General features: G+C 37.6%; 1 long non-coding RNA gene across 1 annotated transcript; it reads left to right on the forward strand.

The window, feature by feature from the left end:
• The first annotated feature begins 247 nt into the window (after nucleotides 1–247).
• Nucleotides 248–23,415, forward strand: LOC138835998 (uncharacterized). Its single transcript, XR_011374848.1, has 3 exons — nucleotides 248–398; nucleotides 13,106–13,156; nucleotides 23,326–23,415. It is a non-coding gene; the product is annotated as an uncharacterized lncRNA (long non-coding RNA).
• Nucleotides 23,416–25,057: the final 1,642 nt, after the last annotated feature.

Raw genomic sequence — 25,057 nt, forward strand, 5'->3', positions numbered from 1 at the left:
ATCACAGGATTCTGGCCACATCCCAATTATTTCATGGTTCTTTCTGACCAATGAGATACAAGAATGGTGGCCACGCTCACATTCCATGCTGCCAGGTAGCACCGGGATTCCCTCTGTTAGTTTACACCACTACCAGCAGTTGAGGAAGGTAGAGATGGCTGAGTGGTGAGGAAGAGACTCAAGGCAACTTTGGAATTTTGAACAAAAATGATATGGCTGCCCATGCCCCAGTGCCCTCCCTGCCCATGGTTCAGGATTTCAGACATCAGGCAATACCCTGCCAGGCCGCGTAAAGCCCAACCTGGTCCCTGGCTCTGAGGCCATGTGTCTGAAATGCAACTGCCATCACTGCTCGCCCCACCTGGAGCAGCCTCAAGCAACTTTTCACAGCAGCACATGTGAGTGGCTGGCCCAAAACTACCCCTACCCCGGGTCAGACAGCCTTGTGGGGGCACCATGACCCCCTACTTCTGTCCAATCCCTGGCTCTGAGAAGCCACCTTTCTGTTTGGGGCATTCCTGAAACAGAGCCTCAATATATGCTCTGGCTGGGCTGGATCGAGGTCCTCCTATCTATAACATGTATGCTCCACCAGGCCTGGTCCTCTGTCGTTGGTATAGTAGATATGTAGCAACATGCTCAGTCATCAATTTAGATGGATTATCCCAAACTTTTAGTCCACATCAGGCGATTCTTTTTTTTTTTTATTGTGAAAATACTGTACAGAGGGTTTAAAATTACATCGGCAAGATAAGGAGTACATTTCTTATCAAGTATTGTAGCTTCCTCCTTTGTTTCCCCTTCTCATCCCATCCTCTCCCCGCCTCCCTTCCTGTCCCTCCACCTCCCCCTACCAAAGTTGTAAAGTTCATTTTCGACATACGACTTCTATGTCTCATTGTTTCAATGGGTCCACCTGTAATCTCTATTTAAATGATTCGTTTTTTCCCTTCCCCTCCATAAATTATAACAACATCAAATACAGTTAAAGCAGGGATTATACTGTGGGGGAGGGACATAAAAAACAACAAAGAAATAATCTTATAAATGTAATAGAAACAATCGAATGAAAGAAAAAATATTGAATACATATTTTAAGGTTCATTTCCCTAACATCAACTTATCTGACCTGTTTTGCTTGACTCAGACATATACTAGTTATTGCAAATAAGGCAAACCATGGAACCTATGTTTCTTTGGGCCTGGCTTATTTCACTTAATATAATTTTTTCCAAGTCTTTCCATTTCCTAACAAATGGAGCACTGTCATTCTTTATGATGGAGGCATAGAATTCCATTGTGTATATATACTACATTTTCTTGATCCATTCATCTACCCAGGGGCATCTGGGTTGGTTCCATACCTTAGCTATAGTAAATAATGCTGCAATAAACATAGTTGTCCTGGTAGCTTTAATGTGGTCTTGTTTGTGAACATTTGGGTAAATGCCCAAAATTGGGATTGCCTGGGTCATAGGGGAACTGTACATAGAGTCTTTTGAGGAACCTCCATACTGCTTTTGAAAGTGGTTGAACAAATTTACACTCCCACCAACACTGCAATAAAGTTCCCATCTGTCCAAATCCACTCCAGAATCTGTTGTTATCAGAGTTCTTGATTATAGCCATTCTAACTGGGGTGAGGTGGTATCTCAAAGTTGTTTTGATTTGCATTGCTTTTATGGCTAGAGAGGTTGAGCATTTGTTCATGTGTCTATTGGCCATCCTTCTTTTCTCTTCAGAGAAGTTTCTCTTTAAGGTTTTAGCACACTTATTTATTGGGCAGTTGTTTCTTTGAAGATTTGTTGTTGGGGGATTTATTTTAGATATGAGACCCTTGTCAGTTGTATGGCTAGTGAAGATTTTCTCCAAGTCTGTGGTCTTTCTATTGATCTTGCTAGCTATATCCTTTGCCATGCAGAAGCTCTCCAATTTCATGCAATCCTAATTGTCCAACCTTTCTTTGGTTTGTTGTGTTTCAGGGTCTCTATTCAGAAAATTTCAGCTTTTGCCAAGTAGACCTGGGATTTTTCCTATTCCATCCTGTAATGTTTTCAGAGTGTCTGCTTTGGCATCGAGGTCTTTGATCCATTTGGAGTTGATTCTGGTGCAGGGTGATATATAAGGGTCTAGTTTTAGTTTTCTACAAGTAGTTAACCAATTTTGCCAGCACCATTTCCTGAAGAAGCTTTCTTTCTTCCATTCTATTTTCTTAGCTCCCTTATCGAATATTAGATGGCTATAGGTCTGTAGGTTCATTTCTGGGTTTTCAATTCTATTCCATTGGTCCTGTGGTCTGTTCTTGTTCCAGTACCAAGCTCTTTTGATTATTATTGCTTTGTAGAGGAGTTTGAAATTTGGAATTAATATTCATCCAGGACTGTTCTTTCTGTTGAGGATCATTTTTGCTATTCGGGATCTTTTATTGTTCCCTATGAATTATTGGATTGCCTCTTCTATTTCCTTGAAGAATGAGGTTGGAATATTCATAGGAATTGCATTGAATTTGTAGATAGCCTTGGGAAGTATTGCCATTTTCATGATGTTGATTTTTCCAATCCAGGAGCATGGGAGTTTTTGCCACTTTCTAAGATTTCTTTTGATTTCCTTTTTCAGGTTTTTTACATTTTCATCATAGAGGTCCTTCACTTCTTTGATTAAGTTAATTCCTAGGTATTTTATTTTTTGTGTGGTATTACGAATGTAGATGCTTTCCTAATTTCAGCCACACTTTTCTCATTGTTGGCATACAGAAAAGCCATTGTTTTTTGAGGGTTAATTTTATACCCTGCTACTTTGCCAAAGTTTTAAATCAGCTTGAGTAATTTGGGAATGGAGTCTATGGGATTCTTTAAATACAAGATCATGTCATCTGCAAAGAGGGAGAGTTTTGCTTCTTCTTTCCCTATTTGGATCTCCTTTACGTTTGCGTCTTGTCTTATTCCTGTAACTAGGCATGCTAACACTAGATTGAAGAGAAGTGGAGACATTCTTGTCTCATTCCTGAGTTAAGAGGAAATGGCATTAATGTTTCACCATTAAGTTTAATGCTGGCTGTAGGATTGTCCTATATAGTCTTTATTATATTGAGGAAAGTTCCATGGATTCCTAGTTTTCCCAGAACCTTAATCATAAAGGGGAGTTGGATCTTGTCAAATGCTTTTTCAGCATCAATTGAGATAACTATGTGGTTCTTACCCTTGCTCCTGTTGATGTGATGAATTATATTACTTGATTTTTGTATATTGAGCCAGCTTTGCCTCCCTGAAATGAATACTGTTTGATCATGGTGTATGATTTTTTGGATGAATTGTTGAAATCGATTGACCAAAATTTTGTTGAGAAGTTTTGCATCAATGTTCATCAAAGAAATGGGTAAATAGTTCTCTTTCTGTGATGAGTCCCTGCCTGGTTTGGGGATGGGGCTTATGATGGCTTCATAGAATGTGTTCGGTAGTGAATTTTTTCTTTCAATTTCATTGAAGATTTGGAGGCGTATTGGTGTAAGCTGTGTTTTGAAGGCCTTATAGAATTCTGCTCTAAAGCCATCTGGTCCTGGGCTTTACTTAGATGGGAGGTCTGTTATTGGGGTTTCTATTTCAATGCTTGATATGGGCCTGTTAAGATGGTTTAACTCATCCTGGTTTAGTTTCAGCATGTCAATATTTGCTAGGAAAAGGTCCATTTCTGTCAAGTTGTCAAACTTATTAGCATAAAGTTTTGAGAAATATTTCCTTATAATGTTCTGAATCTTGGTTGATTCTGTGGTGATGTTTCCATTCTCATCTCTGAGTTTATTTATTTGCGTGTGTTTTATTCTTTTTCTGATAAGATTTGCTAAGAGTCTGTCAATTTTGTTAATTTTTTGAAGTAACAAATCTTTGTTTTGTTGATTCTTTCGATGATTTCTTTTGCATTCTAATTCATTTAATGCTGATTTAATTTTAATTATTTCTTACCGTCTACTGGATGGGGGATTATCTTGCTGTTTTTTTCAAGGAGGCTCAGATGTCTCATCAAATGGTGGGTTTCAGATCTCTCGAATTTGTTGATGTAGGAACTCAGAGCGATGAACTTGCCCCTGAGTACTCCTTTTCCTGTGTCCCAGAGGAGCTGGTAATTTGTGTGTTCAAGAACATTTGAATTTCCTTTCTAATCTCTTCCATGACCCACTCGTGATTCTGCAGTGTGTTTTTCAGGCTCCATGTGTTATAGGATTTTCTTTGGTGGCTTTTGGTATTAAGTTTTAATTTTATTTCCTTGTGGTCTGAGAGAATGCAAGGTATAACTTCAATATTTCTGAAAAACGTGTATTCTGATGATGCTGTGTGAAATATTCGGTAGATGTCTGTGAAATCTAGTTGATCTATGCAGTTGTTTAGATCTGCGTTTTCTCTGTTGAGTTTTTACTGAGTTTATCTATCTAGTGAGGAAACTGGTGTGTTAAATACCCCAAAAATTAATCTCTTTGGATCTCTGTCGGATTTGAGGGAAAGTAGTGTTTCTTGGATAAATTTGGGGGCTCCATTGCTTGGCGAATAGATATTCAGAATTGTAATATCTTCTTGAAGGATAGATCCCTTAATTAGTATGTAGTGACCTTCTTTATCTCTTTTCACAAATTTCATTTTGAAGTCTCTTTTATCTGATATTAGGATTGCAACTCCTGCCTGTTTATGGGGGCCATTTGCTTGGTAGATTTGGTTGCAGCCTTTCATATTCAAAATGTGTTTGTTTTTATGGGCAAGATGTGACTCCTGATCCTAGCAGATAGAAGGATCTTGCTTTTAATCCAACTAGATAGTCTATGATGCTTAATTGGAGAGTTAAGTCCGTTAATGTTGAGAGTTAAGATTGAGAGGTATTTGGGAGTACCTGCCATTTTATCCACCTTCTTGAGTGCTGAGTCAACTGGGTTCTTCTTATGGTTCTTGGATTCTCAGTTTGGGTGCGATTTCTTGGCCTTTATTGTGATCTTGTTGGTTTTCTATGTGTAGGACATCTTTAAGAATGTTTTGTAGGGCTGGTTTTGTGGAGATATATTGTATCAATTTTTCTTTGCTATGGAAGGTTTTTATTTTACCTCCAGTTAAGGAGATTTTAGCTGGGTACAAAATTCTTGTTTGATAGTTGTTTGTTTTTAGGGCATGGAATCCATCATTCTAGGCTCTTCTTGCAATGATTGTTTCCGCTGAGAAATCTGAGGTGATTCCAATTGATTTCCATGTATAGGTGATTGATCTTTTCTCCTCGTCATCTTTAAGGATCTTTTCTTTGGTCTGAATTGATCCTGTGTGGATTATAATTTGATGGTGGATGTCCTATTCTGGGCTGGTCTATTTGGAGTTCTACCAGCTTCTTGTATCTGAATAGGACTTTCTTTTTGCGTGTTTGGGAAGTTCTTTGCTAGGATCCTGTTACACAAATTTCCTAGACCATTAACTTCTGTCTCTAGCTTCTCCTCTACACCCGTTAGCCTCAGATTAGGCCTTCTGATGGTGTCTTCCAAATGTTGGATAGATTTATCATATTTCTTGGATTTGTCTTAAATAGTTGTATGTTCTTTCTCTATAATATCTAGGCTCTCTTCAATCCCCGAGAGTCGATGTTCTGCATGGTCTAACCTACAATAGAGACTTTATACTTTGTTTTAAATTTCTTCTTCTTCTAGTTGGTCAACTTTGTTGGCTTCAAATTCTTTGTTGCAGCATTGTTTTAGAACTTGTATGAACTTCTTTTCTTCCTTAATTTGGTTTTCAGTGTTTATTCTCAAATCCCTTAGTTGATTTGTTATTCCCATTCCTTCTGTTGGGGTTCCATTCAGCATTCCCTTTGTGGTCTCTCTGACTTCTTTCAGTTCTCTGTTTATGGATTCCATGAATGCCCTTAGTGATCTTTCTGCATTCTCATCTCACTCTCTCAATTCCTGTATTTTTTTTGATTAGCTTCTTCACGTTCACGCAGTTCCTGTAGTTCTCTTTGACTGATCTCAGCCTGCTCATGACATTCCTTTATTTCTCTTTGAGTGCTCTCCATCTGCGCATGCAATTCCTGTATCAATCTTTGAGTAGCTTCCTCACGCTCATGATATTCTTGTATTAATCTTTGTTTTGCCTCCTCTCTCTCCCTATCACGCTCATGCGGAGTCCTTTGCAGGTTTTCACTCTTTTCATTTACTATATTTACCAGTAGTGTTTATAGAGCTTTTTGAGAACTCTCCTCTGGATTATTGATTATCTTTTCTGACCCCTGATTACCATGAGTGGGAGTTGAGATACCCGGACTTGTCATTTTTCTTGTGTTTTTCCAGGTTGCTCTGCCGATTTGGGATGAAAGTAATGCCAGTTTTGTGCTAGCACACTATTTTAAGGCAAGCATCAACCAAAGTCTGTAGTTCCACAGTCAAAAATCTGCAGATACAATCTAGTTCTACAGATATACCTATTCAACATCAAACAACTATGTATTAATGGGCTACAAACCGCAAAGAAGAATTTGGCAAACAGAAATTATTAAGTTTAGGGAGAGATATGGGTAAAAATAGGCACATAAGGATGTGGAAAGGCAGTGGGATAGTTAACTTAACTCAATCCTAATCTCAAAGCGGGAAATAGGTTGGATAGAATGATAGTAGAGAGAGAAATAAGAAGAAAGAGAAAGAAAAAAGACAAGAAAAAATAGAAAAACAAAAAAATAAAAATTAAGAAGTTCAACACTTAAAAATTATGCAAAATGAAAACGTAATATTCAGAGAAGAACGTGGATAGAATAAGAGAAGGGGATGGATAGAAAGGAGATGTGAAAAACTTAAAAATAAAAATGCTTAAAATATTATACAGGTAAAAAGGGTAGTACTGCTATTAAGAAATTTAAGGCTAAGAGGTTTTAAATTGAGTAATAAATTTCTGGATTAAGGGTGTACACAATGGGGCTAAGGTCTAATAATCGACTATTGGCATATCTGAGGATTAGCAGAATAACAATTAAGTCACGCAAAGAAGATAGGAAAGAAGAAAAAGTGAAAAGAGTAAGAAGGAAAGAAACAAAGGGCAAATGGTCAGTAGAGCTAAACAAAAATTTTTAAGAAGAAAAGAGAAAAAAGTACACACACATATACCCCTAAAATGAAAATTCTGAGAGGAAGAAAAAAATGTTAATAAAAAACAAAAAAAATTAAAGTAAAACATTCAAAATTAAAAAAAAAACTTTTAGAAAAACAATTTTTATAAAGGTACAAAAAAGTTCTTTGATATTTTTGGGTGGGGATGGTAATATAATGTATCTCCCTTGTGTCCTTAAGCTGTCTCTTGTTGCAGTCTCTGGTCTGTTTGTGGTTTTTGATTTTCCTGTGGCTTGAATGGTTTCTTAAGTCAGTTTGAGCAGGCAGAAAAATCACAGCAGATGATTCTTGACCACAGGTGAAGCTCTGGGTAGGGTCACAACCATCAGACCTCATTCTCCTCTCAGGACAGTTGTGAGGAAACAAGGGATTTATACAGAGGGATCTCTGGAGCATGGCTAGGCACAGAGGGAGCAGCCTTCAGATAAGTTTCTCCACAATTCTGTGAGCAAATGACAGGAAGATAGCTGGGAAGGGCTCAGGTAGGGCCTGTTATTAATTGTCCAACAGATGTGGGCTTATGAAACAAAACATGGCTCTCTTTCATCATTACCCTATCGCCATGAGGAAGAGGATCTTTCACTATGTTGAGTTTTGTAGCTGGTGAAACCAAAGCACAGAGAAGCCAGTTGACCTACTTATGACTTCAATTTCACAGGAAGCTCTGCCTGACTTTGATACCCTGCTCCCTAGGAGAATGGATGCTATTCAGTCCACTTCTTGTGTTAGGAAGTTCACTTCTTGTCAGTTGTGGGGCTGGAACTCTAGGCATGGGCACTGTTCCCGAAAGCCTCAGCAAAAGGCTATTTAGTGCTCTACCACTTGAGCACAAAGCACTACTTCTGATTTTCTGGTGGTTCTTTGGAAATAAGAGTCTCACAGACGTTTCTGCCTGGGCTGGTTATGAACCATGATCCTCATATCTCAGCGTCCTGTGTAGTTAGTATTAGAATTCTGAGCCACTAGCACCAGACTTAATTGTAATTCTGACTTTTTTTCTCTCTCTCTTTCAAAAGTACTGATCCCCATGTGGCTGGAACCCGAGGTGGCCCTCTCATTCTGGAGGTTGGCTGTGGGTCAGGAGCTGTCTCGCTCAGTTATTGAAACAGCTCCATGGGATAAGCCCCTCTGGCTAGACCGTGACAGTTATTCATTGTCCCTCCTGCCTTACTAGACTTATTGTATTGCTTTCTACATCATTTTCTAGCACCTGGCCAAAATTATGATACGTAGTTATGGAATGAAAAAGTAATGCCATCTTAAGAAAGTTATTTAGGGCTCTGGGAATGTGGCTTCATGGTACAGTGATTGCCTAGCATCCATAAAAGCCTGGGTTCAATTCCTCTAGTAACACATAAAAGAAAAACTGGAAGTGGTGCTGTGCCTCAAGTGGTAGAGAGCTAGCATTGAGCAAGAAAAAAAAAAGCTCAGGAAAATTCCCTACCCCTGAGTTTTAGCCCCTCGACTGGCAAAAAGAACAAAAACGAAACAAAACAAAACAAATAAACCATTTAGTTAGTAAATCAAAAATAAAGAACCCATACTTGGAATATATAATTGCTCCTTTCATACTGACACCTGACAACAGTCCCTAATTCATGTACTTTACTTATATGAGGATACTGTGTTGAAAAAAGCTTTGTTCATTAAGTCACAGCAATTAATACTAGGAATGTGCTTAGATGCCAGGTAAAGTTTAATTCTGGAAATTCAACGATTCCAGGATTTGTGTCATCACTGAAAATCACAAAAAGAAGGGTAGGCTAAGTGTGATTTTGAAATTTTTTTGGTCCGTTATGGCACCAAAAAGGCAGAGGCTAATTAATAGTTGTGACAGAAAATAAGGAATAACTCCAGATAGAAGGAATAAATGATAGTAATTAAGGTATACCAGAAACTGGTCTTGAAAACAATTTTTGGTTATTGTAGAACTAGTTGTTAACTAGGCTTTTCCTCATTGCCTTTAGAATTCCAAATCTCTTAGGCTAGCTCTTCATCTCTGTGTGATAAATGTATCGCCTATGCTATTCTTTCATACCTTATCTCCTTTACTTTCTAAAAATCTCATTCTTTCTATATTTCTCTATGAACATTTCCTGATACTAAATACACTTATACAGATGGCAGAGGATGCTAATGTAAGGGTCCCATAGCTCATGAGTTATTAATGTCGGAAAATGGAAAAGGAGGACTTCAATTTTAATGTCATCATTTGGTTAAAATTTCCATTCTTTGTCTACACTGTGTCATTCAGTGCACATAAATGCAAATATGAGCCAGGTGCTGGTGGTTTACGCTTGTAATCCTAGCTACTCAGGAGATTGTGACCAGAGGATTGTGGTTCAAACCCAGCCTGTTCAGGAAAGTTCATGAGACCGTAGCCTTCAATTAACCACCAGAAACCGAGAGCTGGTGCTGTAGCTGAGCACCCAGGATCAGAGTTCAAGCCCCACAACCTATAAAAAGGTGAAATATGACTTTAAGTTTCCCCAAAAGGAACGACAAGATCAATAATCTTCCCAAGCAAAAAAAAATTCCAAAATGATTCAGTGGGCCTACTTTTGCTGAGTTATGTTATGGATTCTATGCTGGACATATTCTTTAAAAACAAATCGTTTAACTAGGGATACAGGTGGAACCATTGCAACAATGAGATGTACAAGTCATCATGTTGAAAAACGAACCTTACAACGTTGGTGGGGGGCGGAGGGTCGCCTGGGAGGAGGGGGTATATGGGAAGGGATGGGAAGGGGAAACAAAGAGGAGGCAACAATGATTGATAAGAAATGCACTGGTTATCTTGCCCATGTAATTGTAACTTCTCTGTACGGTATGCTCACAATAAAAAGGAATTAAAAATTGTCAAATATTAGCTTTACAATAAAATTCATATAATATTTCTCGTTTGAAAAGAGAAGTCTATACAGTTGATGTCACTTGGCTTTCTTACTATCCTAGTTTAAAGCCAAACCAGGCAGGAGAGTCTGTCAAAGTCTTATCTGTAATTACACAGGAAAAAAGCCAGAAGTGGAGTTTTGGTTCAAGCAGTAGAGTACTAGCTTTGGGACTAGGTGAGCAGGAAAGAAAACTGTTCAGAGACAGGGTCCAGCCTCTGGGTTCAAGCCCCAGAACCAACACCAGCTAAACAAAAAAGCAAACAAAAAACCAGATATTTCATTGGAACCCTCCTTAAAGGACTATTGGTGTGAGAAATGGCTCCTTTTGCTGTTCATACATACTGGTTGCTTTTTTGGAATCCTTATTGCTCTGGAGAACTCAGGACCAAACAAAAGGAATTGATAACTGACTCCTGCAACAAAAGAATCATCTCAGGGGTAAAATATCCATCCATAAAACACTTTAAAACCTCCATGTCTTTGTTTCTTTGCAGTAGATTTTTTGGGGGGTCCAGTCGTGGGCCTGAACTCTGGGCCTGGGCACTTTACCTCAACTTTTCAACTCAAAGCTAGCGCTCTACCACTTGAGCCACAGCACCACTTATGGCTTATATTTGCTTATGAGGTGCTGAGGAATCGAACCCAGGGCCTCAAGCATGCAAGGCAAATGCTCTATCACTGAGCCACCTTCACAGTCCCTGCAGTAGAACATATTTAAAACAACGTTATTTCCTTTTGTTCTATGCTGGCCATCAAATGGCACATTATATCTTTTTGTAATATTCTCAATTTAGAAGTTTACAGAAAAATTATATATGAGTAAAAACACACTAAAAAAAGTCAGGGACAGAGTTTCCTTCAAGCCTTCGGATTCTCTTCTTTTACAGTAAAAAGGAAAGCACAAGTTAACTTGAACTTTGTCAATCCTCTATGTTCCATTCTTCTCCTGGGATCAGTTTCCACATCCAGTAATAGTTATTTCCAGGAACAATCTATGGTGCTGTCTAAGGTATAATGAATGTTTTCTGGCTTCACCGAAATAACCCAAGGACACCTTTGGACCTGAGGTAACACGTGTTTCAGAGACAACTTAGTATAGAGAAAATATGAAATTGACATTTCTTATAAATACATTATCCATGAGTATATTGAGTTCAAACTTTGTAAATTCTCTGTAAATTAAGGTGAATTTTAAAGGGGAATATGGTTCTCAGATAATTTTTTTCTGAGTGTATATGCTGCACATTATTTCCCAAGTTTACATAAATTTGTTAACTCATGTTAACTATAACAATAATAAGAGAAAGAGAAATTCTGTGTTTAAGACTCTACAAATAAGACCACGTTGAAACAATAAAGCCAAATCCAGTATGTAGATTTATGAGTGTGATATAGAGAAAGCATTACTCCTACGTGGAACACGAAGTGTATTCTAAATCACACTTGCTAACGACACATCTTTGTAGAAAGAAGAATGGAAGAATAATTCTGTTTCCAATGCAAGGCAGATATAAGAGCATGGACTTGTCTGGAAAAAAAGAGTCCATCTTGAGAGAGCAGGGATTATACTAGCCATGAACTGGTGGATAAGATCACATTGTTTCTTTCCTTTACTTATATATTTTTTGTTGGTGGTGGTCTTGTCACTTGAACTCTGGGCCTAGACACTGTCCCTCTGCTATTCCGCTCAAGGCTAATGCTCTACCACTTGAGCCAACAGTGCCACTTCCAGTTTTCTTGCAGTAAATTGGAGAAAAGAGTTTCCGGGACTTTCCTACCTGGGATGGCTTTGAACCCCAATCCTCAGATCTCACCACAACGTAGCTTAGGATCACATTTCTAACAGTGTACACTCAGCATATGTAATTTGTATATTCATCTATCTATATATGAAATCTTGAGTTAAAAAATCTGGACTACAGCTTAGACTTTAAACTCAAAAAATGTTTGTAGTTTAAAAGTTGATTCTACTGGATAAATGAAACCTAAGAATGTAAAGGAGTCTGGGAGGTTCAGTTTGCATCCAGCCTGGGCAGAAGAGTGTTTGAGACACTATCTATAATTAACCACCCAAAATCTGGATTGGAAAAATGGCTCAGGTGATGGAATAACAGTCATGAGCAAGAATGATGAATAAGAGCTTGAGGCTTTTGCATACATACATATAAACATATACATACACACAGAGGCACTTATATGTGCACACACATATACAAAAATGAAGCAACTCTCAAAATATGTAGAAAAGTTAGAAAACAATAGAAAATATGTCCTGAGTAAGACTGGAATCAAGTGCTAATTTTTAAAATTAGAAAATCCTCAAGTGAACTTTCTTCAAAATGTTTGAGCATATTAGAGAGGTAGGGACCAGAGATAGTAAGAGAGTCAAGTAATCAATATTAAAAGGATTGGATCCATGGAGGAATGAATCAGAGACTCCGCAGGTGCACTTGAAAATGTTCATACCCTGTGTCAAATGTTAGAACATCTTTGAAAATAGTACATGAACAGTCTGAGAATTCTAGCGGATAATATCACTAGAGAAGTTCAGAATTGCTAGTCAGTATCTAGATTAAATAAACCAAGAAGGGGCTGGGAAGGTGGCTCAATGGTAGAGTGCTGTGTTGCATGCATGAAGCCCTGGGTTCGATTCCTCAGCACCACATAAGCAAAAAGAAAAAAGCCGGAAGTGGCTCTGTGGCTCAAGTGGTAGATCGCTAGCCTTGAGCTGAAGAGCTGAGGGACAGCACCCAGGCCCAGAGTTTAGGCCCCATTACTGGACCCAAAAACAAACAAACAAACAAACAAACAAAATAAATAAACCAAGAAACTATGGTTGGGCAATGTGATACAAGCCTTGAATTCTAGCACTCAGACTGACAGGAGATTAGGGACTGGAATTTCTACTGATACCTTCCCTAGACCAGGTAGTATAATTTTGTCTTAATAAAATAAAACAAACAAGAAAGGAATACACAGTTGGAAATTTGGGCTAATTTCTTCATTATGTTTTGAGAAGCCAAGATTTCTATTGAAATGCAACTGGTATATAATCCTCAGTTGTGTTTAAATGTTCTCTTTATTACAGAATATTCCTAGATGCAAAATGGTTCATTATTCCCATCCAAAATTTGAAAAAGTAAGTAATCATCATTCTGTTAGATTCCAAGGAAAGATGAAGGATTACAAAAGCATAAACCTGGAGGAATAGCAAAGTTCATCTAATGTAGGTCTTTATAGAACTTGCTAAATTAGAGTTTAGACTTCAAATAAATATTTCGGTTTTGTTTGTAATATCATATTCTATAGGATACTACAAAATTCTTTTTAAGTAGAGGGTTTAATTGGTGTGTGTGTGTGTGTGTCTGTGTGTGTGTGTGTGTGTGTTGTGTGAGAGAGTCAGACAGAGGTGAAGTTTGGGATAAAATACTTCTTCCCTTCAGCATTTAGTTTTGGTATCTATTGTTTGTCCCACCTCCCCAATCTGGAGTTCTAAAGTTGCCTTCTAAATACATTTATCCTTTGATCTTCTTGATATTCAGATTCCTAAGGTCTGCCTGTGAACTTCAACATTGGCTTCATGAAGGTGATGCCTTTATTCTAACTTGTATGAAGCCCATTGCTCTCTTTAAATGCAGTTTGTGCTGTGTTAATGGTTTTACTTAGCCCAGCCTGTGGTGCCCCAGGCTGTGACTGTTAATTCTGAGATTAGTTTAGGCGAATAAGAGATACTATACTTTCAGGTATATCAGTGAAAGAAGTTCAGTATCTTTATTGAAACAATTTCCTGGCTGTAAATACAAACAAAAACATCCAGTGATATAAATGTACTATCTGTTGTTTTTAGTTCATTGTGCACCACTCTAATAAAAAAATCTTTTTAAACTAAAATGAGTATTTGTAATGGGAAAAATCAAATGTTACAAACCTTGAAAATTGATCAAGTACTAAAATAAAAAGAAAGACACTAATCAGGAATGAAGTACAAATGTAAGTGTTTAATAAATAAATACAATGTTTGAGATTCATATCCATGTAGCAAATACAAAGGAAAATAGAGGAAAGTCACTGAGATCCTATCTTACACACTAGAATAGCTATCACCACTCAAATAAATAAACTGCTGGAGAGGTTGAAATAAATCAGGAACTATATCTGGTTCTGTGGCATTGTAAACCAGCGCAAACCATAGGGATACCTTAATGGAAATTTACACAATATCAAAAAGACAGATGTGTTGATGTCCTTTACCGCAATTGGATACATATTGAAGGAATATAAATCAACATGAACATCCATGTTTATGGCAGCAATATTCCTAGCAACCAAGCTGTGTAATCAACCTAGATGCACCAGAAAGAAGGAATGAAGAAAATGTGCTACTCATAGCAATAAACATGTTCTGATATATGAGAAGTGAATGTTTCTACTGTATCATTGCTAAATATTTTGAATATATACCTAATCTTACTTTCACGACGTTTTGTGGCATTGTGTTTTTGCTTTAAGGAAGAATGTCCATATTGATTTTCAGACTAGTTACAATAGGTTGAAGATATCCTATAATATGTGGATATTAGATTAAAGTTTAAATATATCAATGAACATATAGAGTACCATCATATATAGTTTATGATTTGAAGCAATTTTAAGAAGGCAACAGTTGGGGAAAAAGATGTTTTTAGAAGCTTAACAAATACACAGACATGGAAAAATACAAAAAATGTGCAAGTAATTACTGCTAATAGTAAAACATTTTCCTCAAGTTTTAACAATGAAACTATTAAAATAATACTTAATAATATCAAATAAATATGCCATGGAAGAAAATGTACCATTGCTATACGTTTCCCCATAATTTGTTTTACTTTATAACAAATGGATTAGAAGAAAGTGTAACTACATGTCTGAAGATGCTAACACTTTCAAGTGTCATTGATTTAATCCAGAAAAGGAAAGTAACAGAGAAGTAGAGAGTAAGAACAACCTGGGGTATGGATAAAGATACTCAGTAGAACTTTGTGAGGAAAGAATGTGCTCAGTTTTCCTTATCACAATAGAGCTAGGACAGCTAACTTTTGACAGAACACTTGTAATGTAGAGTAGTGGAGTTAGTAATTTAGGTAGTAATTTATTACTTTTATTCCCTAATCTTATGATGTGATTCCCAAATGATGTGAGTGTTCCTAGATTTTCTTTCATTTTCTTGGGGGGGGGGTCCGGTGGTGGATCCTGAACTCTGGGCCTGGGCGCTGTCCCTCAGCCCTTCAGCTCAAGGCTAGCGCTCTACCACTTGAGCCACAGAGCCACTTCCAGCTTTTTTCTTTTTGATTATGTGGTGCTGAGGAATCAAACCCAGGGCCTCAGGCATGCAAGGCAACCTCTCTACCACTGAGCCACTTTCCCAGCCCCCTGATCCTAGGTTTTCTGAGGCCTTTTTTTCACCAACAGTTTCTAATTCCTCACTCTGCCAATGGTTCTTCTGCTACTCTCATTTCTCCTTGTTTCTGAACTAAACTCCTGTAACATTTTGGTTCATGAGAAAGAGCTGGAGAAAGATGAAGATGGCTTGGAGTCTGAGCTAACATCCACTCCAGCTTGGAGGATCTGGTAAAGGACTTCCACCTTGGTCTCAGAATCAGATATTAATTGACATCTTTGAAAATGGAGAAACTCACTCCCTCAGGCAGAATCTGTCATTTCTTGACTTTCTCTGAAGTTTTGATACTAGGGCACAATTCAAAGAATGAGCTTTCCCAGTGTCAGAAGGAACAGGTTGAAAACTAAAAGTGACCTCAGGTCCCAAAGGGCCAGTCAGAAACCAAGAGATCACACTTTCCTCCTCATCAGGGACCTTCTGGTAGGAATAGAGTCTGAGCAAAACCTAAGATAGAGATAAACTGAGACTGGGCCTAAGGAAGAAACAAAAGAATGACCCTCTCTTTGACTACAAGTGAGTTGTGTAGTGAGACATGACAACTTCCTTCATATAAGAAAATTCACTAGGTAAGTTATCTCACTGCCACTTTGCAGGAGGTCAGTTTCCCCAAAGGAGAAGTTGTTAAATGTTGTGAATGCCAGTTTGCTCTCTAGGCTGTTGTGTCTCTGACCCCCTCTCATGTCAGGAATGCATTGCTTCTTTCAGGCACTCAACTACTTGTCCTGACTCCTAGGCAGGAATACTGTAGGCTATTCTTTGGCTAACCTCTTGCATTTAAGGTAGAATAGGCCCAGGCTCTCCTCATGCCAAGAGGTAGATGCAAGAAGTGAATATAAGCTTTGTACAGAAAAAACAATCATATTGAAAAAAATTAAAATAAATTAATAGTTGAGTAATTTAGGGTTTATAGCCACAAAAAATTAGGTAATTATTAGTAATACATCTAGAATTATGGATTAGGAAGACAACAGTGAAGTAGGTTCAGGATACAATGGAAAAGACACACCATAGCCATAAGAAGAGATGAGAGTATGAAGGATCTATTGGCATAGGTCTATTTACTATCTTAGGAGTGATCTTTGATAGGAGGCTTTTAGAATAATATCTAAAAGAGAGGGACTTGCTGGGCACTGGTGGCTCAGACCTATAATACTAGCTACCCAGCAGGCTGAGATCTGAATTTTATGATTCAAAGGAAGCCCAGGCAGAAAAAGCCAAAAGTGGTGCTGTGGTTCAAGTGGTAGAGCACGAGCCTTGAGCTCAGAGACAATGCCCAGGCCCTGAGTGCAAGCTTTAGGATCAGCAAAACAACAAGAAACAATAATGATAAAAGAAATAAAAGAAGGACTTAAAGATATGCGATGGAATGATGATCATGTGTGACTGTTTAGCGAACATAAAAGGAGACAAAAGTTGGGGCAAAATGATATCTATTTTTTTACTAATGAAGGATGCAAATCAAATGCCAAATTCCTCTTCTCAAAAACTTCAAACTTGGGCTGGGAATGTGGTTCAGTGGTAGAATGCTTGCCTTGCATGCATGATGCCGTGGTTTCCATTCTTCAGTGCCACATAAGCAGAAAAAGCCAGAAGTGCTGCTATGGCTCAAGTGGTAGAGAACTAGCCTTGAATTGAAGAGGTGAGGGACAGTGTTCAGGCCCAAAGTTCAGGCCCCTTGTCCGGCCTAAATAAAAACAAAAAAATATAAAATCAAACAAAAGAAACAACCTCCAAACTTATCTTTTCTCAAAATTGAAGAGTGGTTCCTTTTACAGAAATTCTCCTAATCTAGCTCAAGGTCATCAGAACTTTAGTAGACTTTTCCTGTTGAGATGTAATGCACCTGACTCTACTGAACCTAATCATGGCTAGGAAAGTATGGACATCGATACTTTTGTTGTATTTTTCCTTATAAATATATAACACTGTCAGTTATGATATATAATATATAATATAGAATATATTATACATTATATAATATATTAAATATATTATAACATGTATTATGTATTAAAAGACTTCCTAATTTTAGATGTAGGAACAGGCAACATATTGAAAGAAAAATGTTTGAATTTCTGAGTTATTTCTCTACCACAGGACAATACCAGGTTTCATTCTTATTACCCAAAGAGCAACATAGGAAAGCAATGCCCATGAATGTGGTTCTCTGGATTTTGGAAATTGTGATCATATATATATATATATATATATATATATGTGTGTGTGTGTGTGTGTGTGTGTGTGTGTGTGTGTGTGTGTGTGTGTGTATTCATATATATGAAATATCGTTTAATAATAGGGAATATGTAAAACTATAACAACAGATAAATAAGTGAACACCTATGTGCACACACTCCCAGTCACTTTCATGTATAAGAATTTCTTTTCTATGCTCCTATTCACCTACACAGAGAGTACACGAGTTGCCCTTGAATTGTCCTGGAAGTTCTTTATTGGAATACTGTAGCTTCACATCCTTTGTTCCCTAAGTAGCCAGATTTTATGTATTCAATAACAAAACTGTTACAGGCAAAAGTATCCACTCTGACACACAGAGGAACTTGGATTTCAGATATGCCACAAATAAGTGGGAGGTACAGCAGTACTTTTCAAAATTGAATAGATTACATATTTATTAGAAAGCTTGTAAGAAAAAAAAACTTCAGTGTAGGAGGATACACTTGAAGAAAACTACAGTTTAAATTATACATAGCCGGGTGCTGTAATAGACAATAAATAAGAATAAAAAAATTACATATGACAACAAATTACAAAGTTCCAGGGCATTTCCCTACTCATGAGAACTAAAGTAATGCAGAGTAAAAATAAATAAGTGAAAATGCAAATATTTTATACCAAATTTCAAAACATATTATATGTTATACAAAGGAAATGCAATAAGCATGCATATGACAGTCTAGTAACATCATATGGTATGATGAATCTGATTAACTGATTCATAAAAATTAATACAATGCAGTTAAAACATCTGATATCTCAAGTGTCAACTTAGCAGAATACTTTCAATCTATGGTGTCTATTTTGCATATTATCCAGTCCTATCTATCCCACAATGGCAGAAGGCTCTTCCTGAGAATGTCCAGAGACCCGTCTACTGTGGTGCTCAATATAGACCTGTTCCAATTCTCTTTTATTTGGCATGTGACAGACTATCTGTTAACTTGCCAAAGGCACAATTTGGACAGGCTTCCAGTAATGATACTTTAGCTCGCAGATAAAAAGGGAAAATGAAGACAAAGGGAAAATCTACCAGATCCCTGAAAGTTTTCTATCATTGTGCTAAAACTGTAGCTTTCTACTGACACTTCAACAAACTGAAGTAATTGCCACTCCAACCACATGTCCAAATGGTAGCTTTCCAAATATTGGCCTATTTTCACTTTGGTAAATCAAGGCACACTACTGTGGCCCCGTTTCACTTAAACTATCAGCTATGGTTGGACCAAAGGATAGTTGAACCTATCAATTTCTTAATTTTAGGTCATCACACCATCAGTTCATAGCCTTAAACATTAAAAATACCTACCCATATAAGTCTGCATTACATACGTATTACTGTTTTTCTTCATTTGTCATGTTTTACATACTTGTGTATCCCAGGGCTTAGCTCTGTAATATTCCTTCTCATGGTTGTTGAGTGGCTTTCTTCACTGGGTGACTTTTCCCTGGGTGGAGCTGAGTCTGGCATGTCACGCCATTAAGTTCTTGTGACCTGCTAAATGACTCCTTTTATTCCAAGGCCTGAGTTGGAGCTAGCAGCTCTGCCAAGCTTTGTCGGTATCCAAGATGGAGTCTCCGGTACTGGGGAGGGGGGAAGGGTGGCCTTCCCTCCTCTGCTCCCTAAGAAGGAGTGAGGACATCAGGCTTCAACTCTTGCCGAATCTTGGTTCCTGGGTCATCTCTGGTCTGTGAACTGCAGGATGAAAATGTCTGCTCCTTGTCGGTTCTTGCTGGTGTTGAGTAGAATCTGCTCACCCGCTGTGTATGGCTCTTTCCTCCTGGACTCTCACTATTTCAGGTATGGCAGTAAGGCCGCCACCACCCCTGCTGCCGCAGTGGCAGCTGCTGGGAAGAGCTCAGATCTGTCCCCTTGCTTGGATTTTCCCTCTCTGGCCTAACTCTCTGTTGTGTGATGGCACACTTGGCGTGATTGTCTGGCTTAGGACTGTTCACTGGAACTCTAAAACTGCTTAATATGTGAGAGCTTGTTTAGCCTCCAGCTTGTCCTCCGCCATCTTCCCGGAACTCCACAATTTTAAATTTTCTTAATAGGCTAAGTTGTTAAAAATGTTGAAGAATTAAAATTTACCTGTCATAATTGTAAAACTCTTTTGAAATTCCTTTATCAGAATCGCGAATTCACCAATCCTAATTCCACCTTTACCATCAGAAACAGCTAACATTGTTTTTATGATATAGTGTCCATGCAACTATTCTTTTCCAGTGGCTTTGTTATGCATATATATTACCATATAAGCTAATGCCGAGCAAAATGAACTACAAGATATGGAAACAGAGGCTTTTTTATTAGCTTGCTGTTTTTAATGTAGTATGTGATTTCTATTTTGTTTTGGGTTTTCTCCCTATAGTTTAATCCCTGCTGTATTTGATTTTGGTGCCCTGTATTTTGTGTATACATTTACCTTAATTAGGGAATGGAAGAGGAAAAACAAAATGGTGAGAAAAAAGACAAAAGGCAAACCAATGCAATAGCAATGCTCACAAGACAATATAGGGGAAATGTACATAACAACTTGTGAGAGGTATTGAGGAAAAGGAAAACTGTGAGAAAAATGAGGGAGGAGGTAAGAAGTATGAAAAGTTATGAATTAAGTACTTTAAAATTACTGACAGGATCATTGCAAGATAATGTTAAAGCATGCATAGATGCCTCACCAGCAGCCATTCAAGGAATGGCACATGCTGCAGCAATGAAAGGAGAACCCTTCAGTGCTTATGTACAAAAATTACATAAGAAATGACCTCAGGCCAGAAATGGGGTCTGTTTCTCATGTGACCAGTCAGAACACATGAGTAAAGATTTTCAACAAAAGAAAAATAAGCCTAGTAACAATAAAAAGGGTAAAGCGCCTGGACTTTGTCCACAATGAAATAAAGGCAATCATTGGAAAAATGAGTGTAGATCAAAATATCATAAGGATAGAATTCTCCTAACAGAAGAAGAAAAGGAGACAAAAAACAAGAAGAGGGGTGCTCCCTCAGCCCCGTAAATGAAAGAGGGGAAACACCTACTGTTACACAAAAATCCCCTAAGGGATCAGTTCCATTAAATCTCTTGTCACCTCCATTTGCAGTATGGGATTTGCCAAGAGCTACTCCAGGAAGTGCAGGGTTAGATCTGGCAGCAAAAAAGAGATTACATTATCTCTATCATGTATGGTATTCAGCTAATAAACACTCAAGTTTACAGTCTTGTAATTGAAGGAACTGTGGGCTTCATAATTGGTAGAAGCTCAAATTATAACAAAACTTTGAGGTATTACCTGGAGTAGTTGATGCAGATTATCAAGGGGAAATTAAAGTAACGGTAAGGTTTTTAAAAGAAAATATGTAAATACATATGGATCAAAGATTAGCTCAAATCTTAATTTTAAATTATGTCTATCTTCGAAATGAAATCCTAAAACAAGATCGAGGTACAGGAGGTTTCAGTTCCACAGAAACTGTGGCCTGGGTACAATCTATTTCTAAGGATGGACCCATGAAAACCAAAAAAGTGGATACAAAGCCTGTTAAAGGTCTCGTGGACACAGGGTCAGACCCAACATTTATTGCAGGAAAAGACTCGCCCTCCTCCTGGCCAATTATGAAGACAGAATATACATTAATGGGATTGGATATGGCTAACAATGTTGCTCAAACTTCAAAATTTTTAAAGTGGGAGTGTGAAAATAGATTTGGAAACTTTCAAACTTATATTATATCTTCTTTGCCCTTACATTATGGGGCAGAGACATTATGCAAAACATGGAACTAAAATTAGTTACCGCAGATTACATTAGTGTACAAAATTTTTCATAGGGGCCGCTGATGAGAAGTTTGCTGATGCAATATCATGGAAAAATGATCAGCCAGTGTGGTTTGATCAGTGGTCCCTAACTCAAGAGAAGATACAGGCTGTAGAACAATTGGTAAATGAGCAAATACAGAAAGGATATTTAGAGGAATCCAATAGCCCTTGGAATACTCCAGTTTTTGTAATTAAAAAGAAATCTGGGTAATGGAGGTTGTTACAAGACCTCACAGCCATTAATAACACCATGTATGACATGGGGACTCTTCAGCCAAGACTTCCATCTCCTGTGGCTCTTCCTAAAGGAGATTATATAATAATCATTTATTTTCAGGATTTTTCCTACAATAAAATCGGATCCTAATGATTTTCAAAGATTTGCATTTCGTGTGCCCTCATGTAATTGGAAAAGGCCCTGGCAGAGATATCAGTGGAAGGTCTTGCCACAAGGCATGAAAAATTCTCCTACATTGTGTCAAAAATTTGTGGATTAAGCTTTACAAAAAACTAGGGAAGAGTTTTCTAATGCTTATATTATTCATTATATGGAAGATATTTTAATAGCTGCTGAAAGTAAACATTTAACAGAACAAATTTTAACAATTAACCATTGAGCAATTAAACAACTTTGGTTTGCTTATTGTTCCAGATAAAATTCAACATAATAAACCTTTAAATTATTTAGGAAAAATAATACATCATGTCACAAAAATGAGTATTAGGCTAGATAAATGAAAAACATTAAATGATTTTCAAAAATTACTAGGAAACATAAATTGGGTTAGACCCTACTTGAAAATTACAACAGGAGAATTACACCCATTGTTTGAAGCCCTAAAAGGTGATTCTAATCCTAACTCTAAGAGACGATTCACTCCAATAATGTTAGAAAAATTTCATTGGTGGAATAAAAGTTACAAGCAAAAGTGGTCCAATTGGACTATAATAATGACTGGGATTTTATAATATTAAAGACATCTTATACCCATACAAGATGTTTATGGCAAGATGCATTCCTGGAATGGCTTCACTTGCCTCACAGTCAGACAAGAATGATAGCTTCTTTTGTATATTTGTGCAGCCAACTCATTGCCAAGGCAAGGAGTAGGTGCCTAGAGTTATTTGAGAAAGAAATGAATAATATAATTATACCTTATTATAAAAAACAATTAAAATATTATTACAGAATGATGAGAATTGGGGATTAGCATTATTAAATTATACAGGACAAAAAAATTTCATGTTCCTCAACATCCTTTATTAAAATTTGTGGAAGAGATAAAAACCATTTTCCGTTAGTGGTAAGAACACCTTTAGAAGGAGCTCTAACAGTTTTTACTGATGGGTTCTCAAATGGAACTTCGGTGGTATACATTCCAGACCACTTCCCCATTACTAAAAGGGCATCCAACATTTCAGAGCAACAGGCGGAAATTATTGCTGTAATTTTAGCTTTAACCATATTTCCCCAGCAGCCTAACATTTACACAGACTGTAAGCATGTGGTTAACTTATTTCCCGCCATAGAGACAGCTCTTTTATCATGACAATAAAAAATTATAGACTTGTTACATCAGTTACAAAAATTAATTCAACTTAGAAAAGAAAAATTATTTATTGAACACATAAGAGACATACAAATTTACCAGGTCTTCTTTCATTTGGAAATATGATGGCTGACCTATTAACTAGAGAAACCATCATGCTTTATTTGTAATTAATCACAAACCCAGGGGGAAAAAAAAAACAACAGAAGATGCAAATGAAGAAAACGATGCAAAAGCTCAAAATTCTTCACCTTTCTCCTCAACAGGCGAAGACAACAAAAGAAGCCCAACCACCAACCTGGGAACTAATTAAGAAGCTCAGCCATTCTGCGGAGGAGATTGTTGTTTCTACAGGAAAGACTATCACTGTTGAAAATATGTTTCTTGCTATGCTTGCCATTATTGCTGTGCAGGCAGTGACTGTTTCAGGAGAACAATACTGGACTTATGTTCCTAATCCTCCTCTTCTACATCCCGTGGGATGGGAGGGATAAGGATATAATACAGGTAATGACAAATAATAGTGACCTGCTAGGGGGTTTGGAGGACTATTCTAATTCTCATATGATTTCTCAAACTATTAATTATGAAGGAATGACAGATACCACTCCAATTTGCATAACGCTATCAGGAGAAAATCTCCCCGGGTGTTTGCCTATAAACTATAGAACTTTTTTTTTTTGAATTGTAAAGATGCTATACAGAGGGTTACAGTTACATGAGTGAGGTAATGAGTACACTTCCTATTGAGCATTGTTACTTCCTCCATTGTTTTCCTCCTACCATCCCTTCCCTCCCTACCTTCCCCGAGGTTCTTTTTTTTTTATTGGGATTAAGTGATTACATAATTTCCCATATTTCACAGTATTATGGAATAATGATGCTCATTTAAAGTCATAGGTTCATTCTAACTTTCCTGGAGCAAATTGTCTATCACAGTCTGTAACATATAACGGTGTTCACATGTTATACACCATACATGTGATCAGCAGCATGGGTTATTTAGTAGTGGTTCGACCAGATGAGTGGGAGTTCTTTGTTTCTTAAGTCCTGTTGGTTTTGTCGTATAACCTAACATTTTGGATTTAGCATACACTTATCAGGGAGACCATGTACCATTTGTCTCATCGTTCTTGGCTTACCTTGCTCAACATGATTCCTTCTAGCTCCATCCATTTCCCTGCAAATGCCATTATTTTGTCATTTCTAATGGCTGCATAATACTCCATTGTGTATAGATACCACAATTTTTGGATCCATTCATCCGTGGTGGGGCATCTGGATTGTTTACATATCCTAGCTATTGTGAATAGTGCTGTAATAAACATGGAGGTGCATGTGTCCGTTGTTCAGGGTAGATGCCTAGAAGTGGTATGACTGGGTCGTAAGGGAGGTCAATCTTTAGCTTTCTAAGGACCCTCCAGACTGCTTTCCAAAGTGGTTGTATAAGTGTACATTCCCACCAGCAATGTAATAGGGTTCCTCTTTCTCCACATCCCCTCCAGCATTTGTCGTTGGCTGATTTGTGGATGTGGGACATTCTGACTGGGGTAAGGTGGTATCTCAGGGTTGTCTTTATTTGCATTTCCTTCACCACCAGGGATGATGAACATTTCCTCATGTGTTTCTTTGCCATTTTTATTTCTTCATTTGAGAAGTCCCTCTTTAGTTCCCTTGCCCATTTAGCAATTGGTTTATTAGGTTTGGGAGGGATTAGTTTCTTGAGTTCCCTGTATATACAGGATATTAACCCCTTGTCTGATATATTGCTGGTAAATATTTTTTGCCAATTAGTTGGTTGTCTTTCTAGCTTAGTTGCGATAGATTTAGCTGTGCAGAAGCTTTTTATTTTAAGGTAGTCCCATTTGTCGAGTCTCTCTCCAACTTGTTGTGACCCTGGGACTCTGTTCAAGAAGTTCCTTCCTGTCCCTATTAGTTCATGCGTTTCTCCTACTCTGTCCTGCAGTAGTTTCAGAGATTCAGGTTTAATGTTAAGGT

This window comes from Dipodomys merriami, unplaced genomic scaffold, assembly GCF_024711535.1.
Source record: "Dipodomys merriami isolate MVZ:Mamm:240054 unplaced genomic scaffold, mDipMer1.0.p SCAF_246, whole genome shotgun sequence".
Classification (NCBI taxonomy): Eukaryota; Metazoa; Chordata; class Mammalia; order Rodentia; family Heteromyidae; genus Dipodomys; species Dipodomys merriami.